At 37.2% G+C, this 16,695-nt stretch overlaps 1 protein-coding gene across 5 annotated transcripts in view; it reads left to right on the top strand.

The window, feature by feature from the left end:
* PPP1R12A (protein phosphatase 1 regulatory subunit 12A) overlaps positions 1-16,695 on the top strand; it is a 114,447-nt gene that overhangs the window by 28,998 nt on the left and 68,754 nt on the right. The window lies entirely within an intron of this gene.

Raw genomic sequence — 16,695 nt, 5'->3', positions numbered from 1 at the left:
CTTCAGCCACAGGGAAGTAGAGATCATGTAGGACTGTACACAGGTTAGAGCTTTGTTGGGCCAATTGCTTTGGGTTAGGCAGTGTTAATTAAAGTGTCTCCTAGGCCTGGAATATTTGGCTGTTCAGCCTTACTATTGCTTATATATAGGTGCATAAATGAATATTTAGAGTCCTTAGAGAAGCATAAAGCTCTACCATTTTTTACCTAGTTTAATAGTGAAAATTAGGCTGGCAGAACAGCTTTCCCCTCCTGAAGTTTTTTTGTAGAAAACTGTAGAGGAGGAAAAGCAAGCTCAAGGCATCAAAAGGAATGTCAGGGAGTGGGTTTCTCTTTTCTTTACAACATAGAGCCAGTTTCTCACCAACTACTCTGAGGTATCTGGAGTATAGCCCCTAGCCTGATGGGTAGAGGTTTTGTGAAAATAGAGAACCAGTTTTCAAAACAGTTTGCATTGCAGGAGCTTTCCACTTACAGCATGAGCAGTGGATGATTGAACAGTAGAGAAAGTCACACGGGCCTTTGTTCATTTGTCTTAAATGTAAAAACTTGGAATTCTTCCCTGTCAAACCCTGTCCTTGTTATTGCTCCTCCCCTTCCAGGGACACTGAATGGTTACCCACCAAAACTCTGCAGACTTTCCCCATGCTCAGGCAGTGTGTGTGTGCTTTCTCCATGAAGTCAAAGCAATTTCATTTTTGTGGGTTTTTTTTTTGTTTGTTTGTTTTTTGTTTTTTTTCACTTCTTTAGCATTTGTTCATAGATATTTGTGGGCGAAAGGCAGTCCGTAAAGCCAGTGTGCATGTGTATGTCTGACCTTGAAGCCAATGTGGTTTTCAGCCAGGCTTTCATTTTTATGCTCGTTAGTAATAATCATCTTTAACTAGAAGTCTGATGTACAAGAAGCAAACTTTAGAACATTTGTGATTCTGTGATGACATGCATACTGCTAAGGTCAGGTAAGCAACAGACTTCTGGGCTTTTGCTATTTCTTTCAAGCTAATAGAGTCCTGATAAAGAGAATGTTAGTGTGTTTTCTGCCCTGATGCAATTCAAAGATGTCAGCAGCCTCTCAGAAGTTAGAAGTCAATACAAATTAGTTACTACATAATTAGCAATTTAGGCTTTTGTCCTTTCCTCTATAATCCTTTTTAGACTGAAACTCTGAAGTGGCTGCAGCTCCAGGTGCAACTGAGGCAGTACCCTACTTCCCTGCCTTGAAAGGGTGTGCTCTTCCTCCCACCATGCTGGTTTTTTTCCCTCCTCCTTTTTTGTTTGTTTCAGTGGGTGGAGAGGAAGAAAAGGTTGTTTCTGCCTTGCTGGTTAGTGAATTGGCTAATGGAGAGTCTGACAAATGCTTTTGGGAGTGTTCAGTTGAGAATGAGGAGGGAGACTGGGACCTCCCTGTTTGTCAACAGTGAGCTCGTGTAGAATCATGCCCTGAGTGATTATGATTAGTGTATGTTAGCTCAAAGGAATTAGGGTTTTCTGGTTTTATAACACTACCTCCTGCAGGGAACAGATTATTGCTTAAAACTCATCTTGAAACATAGATTATTGGATAGGGATGGTGTTTATAAGTACTTTGAAACGTTTTCATCGTCTGAATATCATAGATTCTAAAGCAAAATAAAGCAAGCTGAGGGTCTAATTGCTATCAGCTAGGAAATGGTTTTTTTGTGTAACTGCCTAAAATCAAGTACAACAGGAAAAAAAATATCATAAAAGCTCACTGTAAATACTTTCCTAAAGTGTCTGTTTTTATCAGCATTCAACTACAAGAACGTTTACCAAAGGTATATTTGCCATTATCTCTTAAAAATGGTATTGTGTACAGCTAAAGGCAGTGAAAAAATACATCATTAGCAAGTTTCTTTATTGCCTTTTCTCCTTGGAACTCATTTCTGAGCTTCCAAAATTCAGCATGCAGGACTGAGAAGTTAGTGGTGAACTGCTGCAGCATGTGTATGAAGGTCTAAATTCCTTGTTCTTTGGGAAAAGTGCAGAGGACACCATGATTTTGCCACGCTGATTTTGGTATGTGTGCTGTGGGTGACAGTTGCTCATCTAGATACAGTATTTTTCTCTTGCTTGCTTACATGGATTAAATTGCTCTTAAGAAGGTTAGCAAGAGCTAGAAAATCCAGCGTTTACTAGTTTGCAGGTTTGCCTTTACACACAGAGATAACTTGATTTGTGAGGATCAAAGGCTCTGTAGAGGACGGGGAATATACACTTATATCCTTGCCCTGTCTATAAGCTCTTCCCTAGAAATTTGTAGAGACTTAGGAGATAGCAGGCATGACCTCTTGATGCAGTGCAAGTTGTGCCACACAGAAGAGATGTGACCAGAGCTGTGACTTGGAGAGCCATAAAGTCACACAAGCCTATAATGTCTTGCCATGTGAAATGCTGCAGATCTGCTGTCTTATGTATTTGGTGGCAGTGGTGAAGGTGGTAGAGCCTGAACCAGAGCATACAAACAAATCCACCAGAATGAGGCTTGAGATGAAGTTGGTACTGGAGCACACACAGCAGTTTGAAGAAAAAGAAGCTGCTTTTGTAATATACTGACAAAAAGTATAACATTTTTAGTATACCAATGCTTCTGATATAGTGATGAAAAGTCAACATGTATAATTCTTGACCTCTGTATCAGAGTAAATATCGGAGACTGTTTCAAGAGTCTGGTTTGCTTTTTTATGCCTTGAAGAAAGCAGCAGTAACACTGGTTGCAGATGCAGTCTAGAGAATTGCTTCTCAAAAATACTCAGTTTGTGCTGGGTTTTCATGCATTGTGTGCCAAAACAGCAGAGTTAGTTTGATACTTCATAAGGTGAGCGTATACTATGACCAAAAAAAAGAGAAATCTGTTGTTACTCAGGACTGGGGAGACATACTTCAAGGTGTCCTCTCCTGAGGAAGCCTCTTCAGGTTCTGCACCGAAGGTGTCTCTGCTAGTAAGCTTTCATGAACATCTATGAACAGTTGTTTTGAGTGGAGTAAGCTTTTGTCTGGCAAGGCTGCAAGCTTAAAAAGCCTTGGACCCATGTTGTTTCAAAACTGTTTGCTAGTGCTCCAGATCATAGGAGTGAGTGTCAGCTGCATTCTGTGTCAATCAGGTCTGGCTCCGTGGTGCAGAAAAAGCAGTGGTGCTGTTGGTGAAGCTAAGCAAAACTTTTGGGACAGTGTATCTGTGCTGGCATGCTGTTGCCTTCCTGCTCATAAGCCTAATGAACCTCTGCTATCTTAGAATCTTTGACACGGATTATTTTTTATTTGTTTGTTATTTTTTTATTTATTTTATCCAGTATGGCTGACAAGCTAACACATTCAGGCATTTCTGTTGCTGCTTTGCAGTGCTGGTACAGTGTTATCAGTCCTTTGCTGTTTTCCAGGTATTTCACAATCTCTTTAGAAGACAAGCATTGGCAAACTTGAGGCTACATTAGTTCTTTAATAGTGGCTAGGGAGCTACCCAAGCACACTTGTGACTTGTATTACCAAGATCTACTAAGTTAATACAGTGATCCATGGAGTTTTAATATTCTTTCTTATTACTAGTAGAATAGAAGGTATATCAGCCTCAAGACAAAACTTCCTGACTACTTCAAAACACAAATTAGAATTATTAGTTGACCTATTTTCTATATTTATTTAATTGTGCCCTATATACTGTTTGTGGGGTTTTTTCCATTCCTAACATATCTAAAAAAATGCTTTCATATTCCTGCCCCTGACAGCTGCTTTTTCATTGATGTTTCTAACTTTTCTTTCTAAATCTCTACTCTGTTACTGTAATATACTATTTATACCCATTTTTACTTCAGATTTTATCTTGATTGTCTTAATTTTATTTGTTAAAAATTACTTTTAATTGCTGCCATAATTTTGTTTTATTTCTTTGCTACTCTAACTTCCTAATAAAATTGCCTTTTAGAATAATGGTTGTGGTCCATGTGGTACCCATTCAGAGGATAAAAAGAAGACTTGAAAATTATCTCTTTTAAAATGCCATGTATTGTGTATATATAGTGATACATGCTGTTGTGGATGGGTCTAAATAAACTCAGATTATTTTACTTGTTGGCTGTTGTCTTCCTGACCAGTTTTCGCTGTAACTGGGATGTAAGTGGTTTCTTAGGAACTTGTGATTACTTGCAGTTTCTTTGTTAATCTGTCATAATGAATTTCTAATGGGACAACTGTACCAAAGAATTTCCTGTTTGTATAGACCAGAGGGAATCTGTTGTCAAAGCTGGTACTTCAGTCGTGCTCTTTTGGGAGAGAGAGGGTTCCAAAGTAGATGTTGTTAATTTTGTGGCTCGAGAGAAATCTTAGATGGCTGTCCCTGTTAATAAGTACTTGCGGCTGTTTTCTTGTGCTAGTGAAAGATTTGGATACAATCAAAAGACAGTTGTTGGAAGTGGGACTGGTGTTGCTGCTGGGGCAAAGGAAGCATCCACATGGGAGTGCATCTTCCCTTCAACCAGTGAGGGTTTGCTCAGTAAGTTCAATGCTGAGGGTTTGCTCAGCAATGTAGCGAGCCTATTGAAGAGGGTGTTAAGTTACACTGTGGCAAAAATGCCTTTTTTAGAAGTTGCAAACTATGGGCAGATTAACAGCTGCGTAGCTGGTCTCTGAGAGAGGGAGTTTGGTCTTGAATATTTCTTTTTATTCTTTATAATTGACAGAGGCTTGTGGTGTGTTTGATTATTATCTTTACTTGTTTGAACAAACAGTTTTGTTAACTATTCTGAAGCAAGCATGCAAATTATTTTAAAATATTTTTTAGCAAAGGAACACTGTGAAAACACTCTTTGTTTTAATTTGCAAAGGTTTATTTAAGTGTCTTGGATGACTTGAATTTTGGCTTTAGGTATATCCTGATATCATCTTATACTTGCTGAGAATATGAGCTTTGGTGACCTTTGTCTGTTGCAAGCACCTTACCTTTTGGAGACCACAGGGACATTTTTTGTGCAGATTAAATGAGAAGAAAGGCTTTGGACAGGTTCTTCCAAATTGTTCTCTGTATGTTCCTACAGTGTGGAATGTACATGGAAATTACCTTACCCCAAATTTTTTAGCATGTACCTTATGCTAAAAAATACCTTATGCACTCCCCTGAGTAATTCCTTCAAACTTACAACAGAACAGAAAGCAAACCAGGTCCCAATTTCTTCTGGTTTTGTTCTGAATGTATTTCTGAAAGCAGAAATTAATTGAGTGATTGTAAATATATGTGTTCCACAGCCATTGGAGAAAATTGGAGAGCTCTTCCTAGATTTGGGGGGTTTTGGTTGAAAAATAAAGTTAAAATGCATAGACATCATTCTATGTGTAAAACACAATGTGCTACAAGAATTATTCTGAAGGTTTCTCAACAGGTTTGTGTGTTGGCCTGCCTCAGAGCAAGGCCTGTCCTGAGGAGCATTGAGGTGTTGCTGCTGATACACCTGGCAAAAGTGTTGTCTGACACATGCAGGGTAGCAGGGAGAGGAAGCTGCAGGTTTCTCACCGTATTACCATCTGAATAGACAAAATCTATTTTAAAAATAGAGTTTTGAGAAAAAGCAGCTGTTTGATACTTACTGTAACAAGTCTGGCTGATTTGCTTTTGGCTAATTTCACTTAAACTCTGTTTAATTGGAGTTTTTTAGAGAAACCTTGGTTTTCTGCTAAAGTTTTGGTCAGCCTGTCAGAATAGTTTACTTTCATCCTGAACCTGCTGATTTGGAACCTAAGTCAGCTTCAAGACTTAGTAGCATTTTTGAAAAGCTGGAAATTATTTCCAATTTATCTAGTAAATTCAATGAATCATAAGTTTGATCACAAATTGGAGAAGTTTCTGGGATTTACATGCAAGAAGAATAGCTTTTCTTTTCTCAGTCTAGGAACAGCAAGTAGCAGGGGCAAGATAGTCTTTCCTTAAAAATGGAAAATTGTTAAACAATTAGTTTCCTTATGTATGTGTAGTCCTACCTTTTTAAAGTGGCTTTGGATACTTGCTGAGAATATGAGCTTTGGTGACCTTTGTCTGTTGCAAGCACCTTACCTTTTGGAGACCACAGGGACATTTTTTGTGCAGATTAAATAAGAAAAAATAATGCAGTTTTGATAAACAAATATATTTATCATATTTAAGATTATCTGATTAATGTTTAAGCAATTTGAAATACCAGTGTTACTTCTCTGTCACAGGGACAGTCCCTGTGACCCTTCTCATTTTATTCTTGGTTCCATCCATGTACGAGGGTTGGTTTTTTTCATTCCATTTGATTATATTCAAATATAAATTTATATTAATGCAAAAAGCATATAAATCCAACAGATGTGTTATTCATACACCATGTGTACTTTTTTATTCTATGTTAAATTGAGTTATACAAATTAGTCATTTATTTGCTTAGATTGCCCTACTTAGAGAGTAAAAGAGCCCTGGCTGATACCAGCCTTTTCAGCTTACTATATCTGCTTTTGCCACTAATATACTGTATAATGCTAAGGATAAAACCACACATGGCAAGTGCTAATTGAATGAGTGCCTTATTGCTTTTTTATACCTGTAATCTTGTTTTTTTCTCTTAAAGGTCCTTTTTCTTGTCAGCAGTAATGTGTAGTGGGAAAGTGAGCACATGAAAAGTCTGTCTTGATTACTCTGGGATGCTCTATCAGCATCTAAATTTTCCCCCTTGATGGTGTGAAGGGTTATCATTGTTTGTCCTAAATTCTATGTTATTGCTTTTATTCTACTCAGTTCTGCCACTTCACTTAGCTAAAATTAGAAAGGAGGGAACACTTCCCCTAGATCCTGCTAATAGAGAAGATTAAATGTCAGCTGATGACTAGAATACAAACATAGCCTATGAGTTCACAGAGGAGGGCTGATAGATGTGGTTTAAATTTAATAGAAGGAACATAGAAATAAACAAACCTATTTGTTTATATAAACAGGTTCCCCTGCAAAGTTTTCTTGATGTTTTTTTGTTTTGTTAGATTATGTTGGCTAAGAAAGTGTGTTAGGGAATGTCAGGAAGTTAGGTATTTTAAACAAATTGAAAAGCTACTTGATTAGCCACCCATATGCTAAAAGCAGGTTATGTTTACTCATTTAAAAAAAAAAAAAAAAACAAAACCCTATTTAAAATGCAATTGCTACTGTTTAATTTGACTGGGACAAAAATGCATAAATGTCACATAGGACAAATGTCCTATGTGACATTGCTTTCTCCTTCTCAAATGCAATATCGACACATTGTGTGGCCATGTAAACTAATAGCTATCTGCCAAAGTTGTAGCAATAAATGCTTAATGAAAGCATAACTTTATGATAGCACTATATTTTTACAGTATGCCAATTTTGTTTATTCCTGAACCTTGTTTCTTTTCCACACTTGTCATGTGGAGGGTTATATTGTCTTTGCCTCACTGAGCATGGTGCATTAACCACAGGGCCTGTTCAGCCTTGAGAAAAGACAACTGAGAGGGGACCTCATCACTGTCTGTTAGTATCTGGAGGGAGTGTGTCAGAGGATGTTTCTAGACTCTTCTTGGTGGTACCAAACAATAGGACAAGAGGCAATAGGCAGAAACTGATGTGCAGGAAGTTCCACTGGAGTATGACAAAGAGCTTCTTTACCATACCCTGGAAAAGATTGTCCAGAGAGGCTGTGGAGTCTCTCTCACTGGAGATGCTTGAGAACTGTCTGGACACAATCCTGTGCCATGTGCTCTTAGGATGACCCTACTTGAGCAGGGGGTTTAGGCCGGATGATCCACTGTGGTCTTTTCCCATATGAGCCGTTCTGTGATTCTCTGATCTGTTGAAATTGGCTCATAAGGCAAGTTGCAAAGGCAGAGGCCAGAAAAAAGAGAAAGCCATTTGTGAAACAAATGAGCTTGAAATTCCGTTCTGAATGCAATTCCCAAATTTACTGATTTTTGATAGGTTTCAAAAATATGTAGCTAAAATGAAGATCTGTCGTATGTAATTTATACATGCTTACCTGCCTAAGCCTTCAGGGTTCAAGACCTATGAATTTGCACATTGTATAGTTATAATACCGTGGTGCTTGTCAGATCTTCATTTCTCCGTTTTGACTGGAAAACTCCTGTTCTTTCACTTGGCATATGGTTAAAAAGCTGCCTAAGAAACCTGAAAGTACATTCATAAGCAAGTTCCACAAAAATACTAGTATTCTTTTTAAATTAAAAGAAGTCAGAAAGGAAAATAGAAGTTTTCTCAGGCACTTAATACCACAAGTTTAAGAAAAAGCCTCATTTGTGTGAACTTCAGACAAGAGATTGCTTCATAGAGTCCAGTCTCTTCACCAACTTTGTCAATATGTTGAGCCAGTAGAAAAAAGGCCACTGAGGCAAATATAGCTGCACCAGCATCAGTAACTTAGTCTTTCAATGCCATTTGGTTTGATCTCTTCTGTAATATTTTTTTCTATGACATCTCATTTTCCAAGGATTGTTTGAGGGGTTTAGGCAGATATTTTTGGCAGGTTGTCTTGAGATTTTCCTTTATTAAAGGAAAATTTTAAAGTTTAATACTACATATTTAGTATGGTGGTTTTAATTAAGAGATAACTTCTGGTGTCGGAATTTCAAGGGTTCCTGAAAATAGATTTTTATAGAGCCAAAAATGAAAACAAGTATTTATTTTGAAGCACATTTGTATGTAATACTAAGTAGCCTGGAACAGTTGGGATTATTTCAGCAATAACAGGAGCAGGCATTAGACTGGGTTGTTTTGTCCATATAACGTCTGTCAGAATGAGTCTTGATCCATTACTGGGATTGGACACTAAGGGTAGCATCTCTGGTTAGAGTAAGTAACATTGCAGCAGCCAACTTTCCTCTTCTCCTTATTTATCTTGGCAGGAGGTTATAGGGCAAGAATAATTCTCTCTCTACTTGAAACACTCTGAAACCACTTAAATATATGTATCCTATTGCAGTCCTGATTAAGATCTATGATTAAGCATTCATTAGGATTTAAATAGTGGAAAATCCCTATGAGATCAATTTTTTAACATGTAGATTATATCAGTCTCAGCAGCAATAGATTTTAGTATTTTTCATAAATTGTGCCCATAATTAAACTTGCATATTTAACTATAAATTACAAACTAGCAAAGCTTAAGGGCATGTAATTAAATTAGTAACTCAGTGTAGCAAAGAAAACAAGATAAAATTGTAGGATGAAAATTACATTATGCTCCTACTGCATCTTTGAGTTAAACATTTACTGATTTCATGTAGCTCCTCGTTTTATCTTGGAGCTGAAAAAAAATCTTAAATTAACTGTTGTTGAGATATATTTATATATATCTTAGAAAGCTTCGGCAAGTTGTTTACATGAAGTGGAAATAATAGCTAGAGAAGTTTGAGTTCTGGAATGATTTGTCTACTTTTGTCAATGTTTGACAGTTCTGCAGGATTTGAATCAAGTAATGATAGTTAATGGGTGCTCAGTTTCAATAGCCTCTGCATGCCTTCCCCATGAGACTTGAATGGACATGAAATATTACATCATCTTCAAGTAGTGGTTTTTCCTTAGGAGAAAGTGTCTTTCTCACCTTCTTCTGCAGATGTCTAAAATGATTCTCATTTTCTGCACTTAAATGAAGTGTTTCCAAGAAATTTCTCTGGAGAAGAGTTTGCTGTAACTTGCAGAAGCCATGAGATACTCTTGAAATACTTCAATAGTTTGAATTATTTGATATAGTAATAATAATTTAGCTACTTTTTATGGGCCAGTTCTCCAGGATTTTAAATAGTAGGCCATTTTTACAAAAAAATAGCACAAGTGTATCATACACATAATATTTACAGGCAGCTAAACAAAGTAACACTAGACTAGCAAAAGGGTAATATTACTAGTTTAGCAAGGATGTTTGCATTGTAAACCATATCATTTTTACTAGAAAGCATACTTTAATGAAGTAAAATATTCAGTCCTAAAACTAGATTTTGTCAGTAGGCAAAGTGTCTGGTATTACCCCAGCTCAGTGAAAAATAGAAGCTGTGACTTGTGGGTTGGCTAAATGAACACTTAATTTCATAATTGAGCAACATTTGTCATCTGTAATACTAGGTTATTACCTGAAGTTCTGTTACAACACCAAAACTCTTCTGTTTCTTAACGTAAACATGAACATCAACAGCAGCCTCTCCACCTGTATGTACTGCATTAAACAGAATACTTGGCAAATGCAAAATACTTGCTTTTATAGTGATTGCTTGAATAGTAAATAAATATAGTAATCACTGATATTTAATAACCTTATTTATTGGTCATTCTTATTAACCTTCATCCTGAAAGTGTTCCAGAATATTCAGTGAATCTTAGGACACAGTTATTACAAATATTAGAACCTTAAGATGTTATACTTCATATGAAAACATTGAATTAATAGCGGAGAAAGAAATGAGGTGCAAAAAAATATTCCTCCTTTGTTCTAGTGGCAGGAACTCCCAGATGGCTTTGACTCTGTAGCTTGAAAGTTAGAAAAGGCTCATGTTTCATTTCATACACCTTACTGCGGCACTATTTGTTGGTGCTTCATTGTTAATTAATGTGCAGCCTAAGTTACTGAAAAGTGGAAAGCATTGCTCAAACCTGGTTTGGTTCTTTTGACCAAATTTCTTTTTAGACCTTCTCCATTAAGTGATTAATTGACTGAAGAACATCTCTAAGAACTGCAATGTGTAACCTTTTTTTTCACAGTGTCAGTGAAGATGAACAGAAGATGTGATTAGTGAACTGTAATATGCTCTCTCCTAAGGAAACCTTTCCTCCTAAGGAAACCTTTCCTCATGAGGGTAAAAATCATTGCAGAGTGAGACCAGCATTCAAACTGGGGAATTATTTCATGGAGGTCAGCACAAGGACTTGGATAGGAGGAGTAATTGCTGAGTTCACACTCTGAAGTACTCTGTGGCGCCATTATTTCAGAGGATTCATGGTTAACCACCTTTTCATGACAACTGATAAATTTAATTCTCTTCAGCCTCTTGTTCCTGCCTGTTTCAGTTGAAACTGCTCTGCAAGGGAGGGAGAGAGGGAGGACAGTGAGGTAGACAGAGCGAGTAATGTGATTTCTGTAGGAAGGCTGTACAAGGCCAGGTTGGATGGGGCTCTCAGCAACCTGATGTTCCTGCCCAGAACAGGCATTTGGAACTACATGAGTTTCTTCCAACTCAAAATCATAGAAATCATAGAATCATAAAACAAGAAACTAGGCTTAAATATGTTGTGTATTTAAAAGTACAAGTGGTAGAAGCAGTTGCTAATTTAGAAATGTGTCTTTCAAAAAGTGTAATTTTGAAACAAGAAGCTTTAACACAGGCTTTATAATACGTGAAAATTTAGAGTGAAACTAAATTTTATTTCTTTGATAGTGGAATTAGGATATGAAAATGAATTTTGGAACAATGCTGCTTCTCTGAATACAAAACCCATTTTAATATAATCAAAGCAAATCATTCTGCTTTAACCAGATAAAGATAAGAGTATTTTTCTTTCTTATTTATTTCATTTTAAATTCTAATTACCTTTCTGTTCCAGTTTAGATTCAGTTTAGCACAATGTGTCAGCATAATTGTAAGGGAGTGTTGTATGTGATGGCAGAGGAACAAGCAACCCAAGGCGAACAGAATAGGAACCACTTTTAACCAGCTCTGCTGCTTTAATTTGATTCTCGGATACAGTAGCACAGATGTTCATGTCCTGTTAATCCCTGTTGGACCCACTGGAATTACTTCACTCAAAAAATTGGAAGAGGGGACAAACTATACTCCAGACCCACTGTGTGCAGTCTTCTTCCTGTTTCCAGTACTCGCATGGCAATTCAGGATGGCTGTTGGGACTTGTTTTATCCCCTTAATATATTCTTCTGTGTTCATATTTTTGACTCTTTTCTGTACCAAGAGTAAAAAAGGAAAAAATAAATGTGGTGGTCAGGGGTGTCAAACAAAAAATATGTTTGTTTTCCTAATAGATGCAAAATAATTTATGGAATAGATCAGAATACTAATATAATCAGTGAAAGGGTAGGTTTTATTCTCACTGTGGAGAATGGAGACAAATTTTACCAAAACTTCTTAATGTCTGAATGCCTGAATTAGATGGCATTACCTCTTTAGATGTTAATGTAATGAAAATCAGTAAAAATTGTAGCCCCATGTAAGGTGTATGGTGTATGGTTCTGCTTCATGTATGGGAGAGTGGTCTAACAGACTGATTGCTTCTTTCCCTACAAGATTCCTGATTTTTTCAAAATAATTACAGGCTTGTTTTTCCTATCTTTTTGGGAAAAGTGCTGTCTGCTGAATTTTTTAGGTGGTTACTCACTGAAGAACCAAGCACTTCTGATGTTCCTTTTAAAATTACCTCTTTTTAGGGCTACTGACTAAATTATATTTCTCCATTACCTGTGTTCTTAACATGTAGTATGAACAGCCAGCTGTATCACTTGCCACTTGCATTAGAATACAAAGTCATGGCAAACAGTTTAAAGTCTAGCATGTTCAACAGGTGTCTGGTTATCCTCTTTTTAATATTTATGGGAAAAGGTTAAAATGTTTCCAACACAAGCCAGACCTATGAGTGGTCTGTGTGGGAGCTAGGTGCTGTTGATCTTTGCTGGTCTTTGCAGTCCAAGTTTCAGGTTGTTGTACAAATAGAAAGTGGTTTTCTTTTCTGGACTTCAGTGTACTTCCTTTTTCTTATCAGAAAAGGTAACCAGACTTTGTATTCTCAACTTTGCTTTGACTTTATGACTGGTTAGCCTAATTTCTAAATTGGTTCTCAAAGGAAACTAGGTTTATATGATTGCACTGGCAACTGCCGTTCTGTTTGAGGCCCGTTTGCTAACTTAGGTCAAATTTGGCAGGGTAATGAGTGCTTCATGCAGAAATGCCTTTCTGCCACTTGGTGAGGCTTGGGTTGAGGGAGAGAAACCAGTTCATAGGATGAAGGGTATCATATGTGTGATCCCATGTTCTGCTTGCCTTAGAAGCTGACTGGTGTATGTGCTCTACAGATGTGTTATGCAGGCACTTGGAAAGAGCTTTAGGATGACGTGGTTTCACTAGGTGGTAACTGATGCTCTAGGTGGGAACTGTGGGCCCTGAAGGGAGAGACTGGGGATAAGGGCAGATGACTGCGAAGAACTGAGATGGATCTTTGAAAGGGATCTCTGTGAGAGATGTGGAAAAGGAAAACCTGCAGCTGTCTGCGTCCTCTGTTCAGATTCTGGGGCAGAAAGAATGGTGAGCATCAGTGGAACTCTAGTTATTTGCATCTTGCATGTACATTACTTTTTCCTTTGTAATAACTTGCAGGCTGAGGTCTAGAAGGGCAGTCTTTTCAGAGGCTACTGCTTTAAGTTTATCATGCTGCTCTGACAAGCTTTCCTTTTGTGGTTGAGATGTCAGTCTTTAACAACAGAGGCACTTCTGACACTTGATAAATATTGCTTTTAGAAGTGAGTAGTGCAGTAGAAATGGAAAAGCATTTAGATAAAATTTATTTTATAACATTTGCTTCTTGGCTTTCTGTCTCAAGGTACCTGATGATAGTGAGAAGTGCCTTTCCTATGGAAAGTGCTGAGAGTGATAGGATCTATCCAACACCTGCCTGTAGTTCTCTTAGGAAGAAGAAGAGGACATGGAGACATGGAATGTAATAGATTAATGTTTTTCAGCAATAGAATAAATTGCAATTTGTTGTATTAGATTTAAGATAGGTATTACCTTTTTGGAGACAGCGAGTTTTTTATGAAATATTTTTGGTTGTTATGAATGTGCAGTTTCTGATAATACCTGATAAGTATATTTGAGCTCTCCTGATTCTTGCCATGTATGCCACAATAAACAGCCCAAATTTGGTCAAATATTTTTAGCCACTTAGTCATATGTCTTTTAATGTGCTGCATATGTAAGCTTTTGATTCACTTAGCAACAGCACTTTTATGAGTATGTCTTGCCAGGTTTTCTCATGTGTATTTGAAAAATAGGCAAGGATTGTTGGGTTATGTCACAACCAGATGGCTGGGTTTTTGTTTTTTGGGTTTTTTTTTTTTTTTTTGGTTGGTTGGTTGGTTTTAGGGTTGTTTTATTAATAGTGCTAATCAGTTTTAACATAGCTTTTTTTCACAGATGCTGAATTTTTGGGAATTTTAAGATAAGCATGCAGCATATTAAAATTAAATATTCAAATACCTATATTTGAAAAATATTTCTGATAAAAATTTATTTTTTCTTATAATTAGGTAGTGAATATTATTATAGATGTAGAAGATCAGTGGTTGGACAAATTGAATATCCTGAAAAACTGGATATATGTATATAGTTGATATTTCTCTTAAGTGTAAACATCTGAATTTCTTGAATTTGTTTTCCTCCTAAACTGATTAATTGTGTCTTGCATTTGGATTCTTTTTAAATAAGTTTCAAAATGTCTTACAGAAAAAAGCGATTCCCTTTTTTCAGAGCTTGTTATAAGTGTATAATCATTGTACACTGTTGTTAAGTGGGAGAAATTGAAGACAAATATGTTTGACAAACTTGTAGTCTTTATTGTTGGAGTATGTTAAGAAATTATTTTATTAGGGATGGATATGACTAAAAAGTTTTCAAGTCCGTTTTCAAGAATACCTGAAAAGGTAGGGAGGATTTCATTCAACAATGGGATTTTGTTTTTAATTGAAAAGCAAATAATGCAAGCAGTGTATTGCAGTCTAGCTGTATTGGAACTCAAAATGTCTCTCAGACATTTTTAGAGGTCCCAGGCCTTGGTCAGAAGCATTTTAGACCCTGGCAGGCAGCTGGAAACAGCTGTGATTTTGAGTTTGAGCCATGGAATGAGTTACCAGCTTTGAAGGTGGAACAAGCAGTCACAAAAGGTTAGACAGTATAGTAAAAGTAGTTACAAAACAGAGGGGAAAATTTTTTAGTATTGTACAGGGGGGTTTTAGCACTTGTACAGGGGGGTTTTTACTTTGTACATGGGGGTCAGAAGTTCTAAGATGGAGGAAAGTGGGCTGATCCTGTTCCTCCTTCTTCTTCCTTGCCTCCATGTTCTTGGTGATGCTGGCACTCACAGAGTGGTTTAGAGTAGAAAAGCACCTTGTAACATAGGTAGTAGGTATTGGGGAAAAACTGTAAACATGTAATACGTAATATATCATATAAAAGATAGCAGCAGCCCTGGGCAGGGAGAGAGAAGAAGAAGACAGCAGACAGAGAGGATGTCAGGGTGTGTGTGTGCCTCTGCCCAGGCTGCTGACCAAGCAGCCGCAGCCTGAGAAGACAATCTTTTAGATAACCAACAATAAACTGCCTTGAGACTGAACAACAAGAGGCTGCGGAGTTTTTCTTTGGAAGCACGGGTTGGAGGAGAGACTTTACCACCACACGAGACCCCTGACCAAGCCCAGGGTTCTCACATACCTGTACCTAACTAAAGCAAATGTAGTTAAGGAAGGATAATTTGTGTCTGGTTTTGTTTGTCTGGTTATACTGGCAGCAACATCCTCCTCTTGGTGTAGCTGTTGCCTCAGCATTGCAGAATGAGGAAAACTGAAGGATTCATCTTTCAGCATGCAATTGCTTAAATAGTGATATCCAAGTTGCTTTCTTTCTATAGTAAACTATTATGTAATTTGGGGTATTCTTCAGAAGTATTCTGAAAATTAAAATTTATACCTTAGTTGCATTTTATTAGAGGTGTAATTCCCTAGTAGGATTTAGAAGCCCAAGAGTAGAGGTTCTCATTTCAGCCATGTGGCTATGTAGTATTGTTGATTTATTAAGCTGAAAAATTTAAATCAGTCTTGTGGGGTCTAGCTGCTTGGAGTTCTTGCTGCCCTGAAATGCAGAGGGACTTTTCTCTCAGTTGCTCTGCCCTTTTAAGGGCAGCAGGATAGAAGTTGGCAAGAAAACTCACCGAGCACCCTGTGAGAAAAATACTCGAACACAGAGAAGAAAGGCAAAACAGGAGTCAGTCAAGATGGAGGTCCGGAGAATGGCAGTAGCTCTGCATCTGAGCAATGCTCTTTGCTTGGTAATTAAGAGATGTGGGCAGATGATAATATTCTTGCAATTGCCAAAATGATACTCAAATAAGTTTATAAACAGGAGTGATTAATAGACTGTTAAAAGATTTATGCTGGTATAGAATATACTACAGTAGAAAACAGTAGGGGGATGTTGAAATACTATGTAGCATCCCCATCATACTCCATAGTTTCATCTATATTACAGGTAAAAATCACATTATGGTAGTGTTTTAAAAGTGCTTCCCTAGTTCTTAGTCACAATTCTACTTCATGGTGTAACTGTTCATTCAATTTTAATATCCACTCAAGTGGCTGAGCTGGGCCTGGGACAAAGTGAGGACCTGAGGAACAACTTTATACTGGATAATAAGAGTTCAGTGGGGATTGCAAAGGGCTTCTCAGAAAACAGAATGCATTTATCTAAGGAAATGATATTTTTTGACTTTTTTAAACTGTTTAAACTCATTTACTTTAAAAGTTTTATAAATATGGAACACCTGCTTATCTCTCGAATTCTTCCTGTCTTGCTCTCAGACCCCAACAAAGAAACCCTACTTCCTCATCAGAACTGCAAATACTTACATTTTATCCTGAAGATTTTGCATAAAGATTCTCAGTAT

The sequence above is a fragment of the Lonchura striata genome, chromosome 5, assembly GCF_046129695.1.
Source record: "Lonchura striata isolate bLonStr1 chromosome 5, bLonStr1.mat, whole genome shotgun sequence".
NCBI lineage: Eukaryota > Metazoa > Chordata > Aves > Passeriformes > Estrildidae > Lonchura > Lonchura striata.
This window is presented reverse-complemented; position numbering and strand designations above follow the sequence as displayed.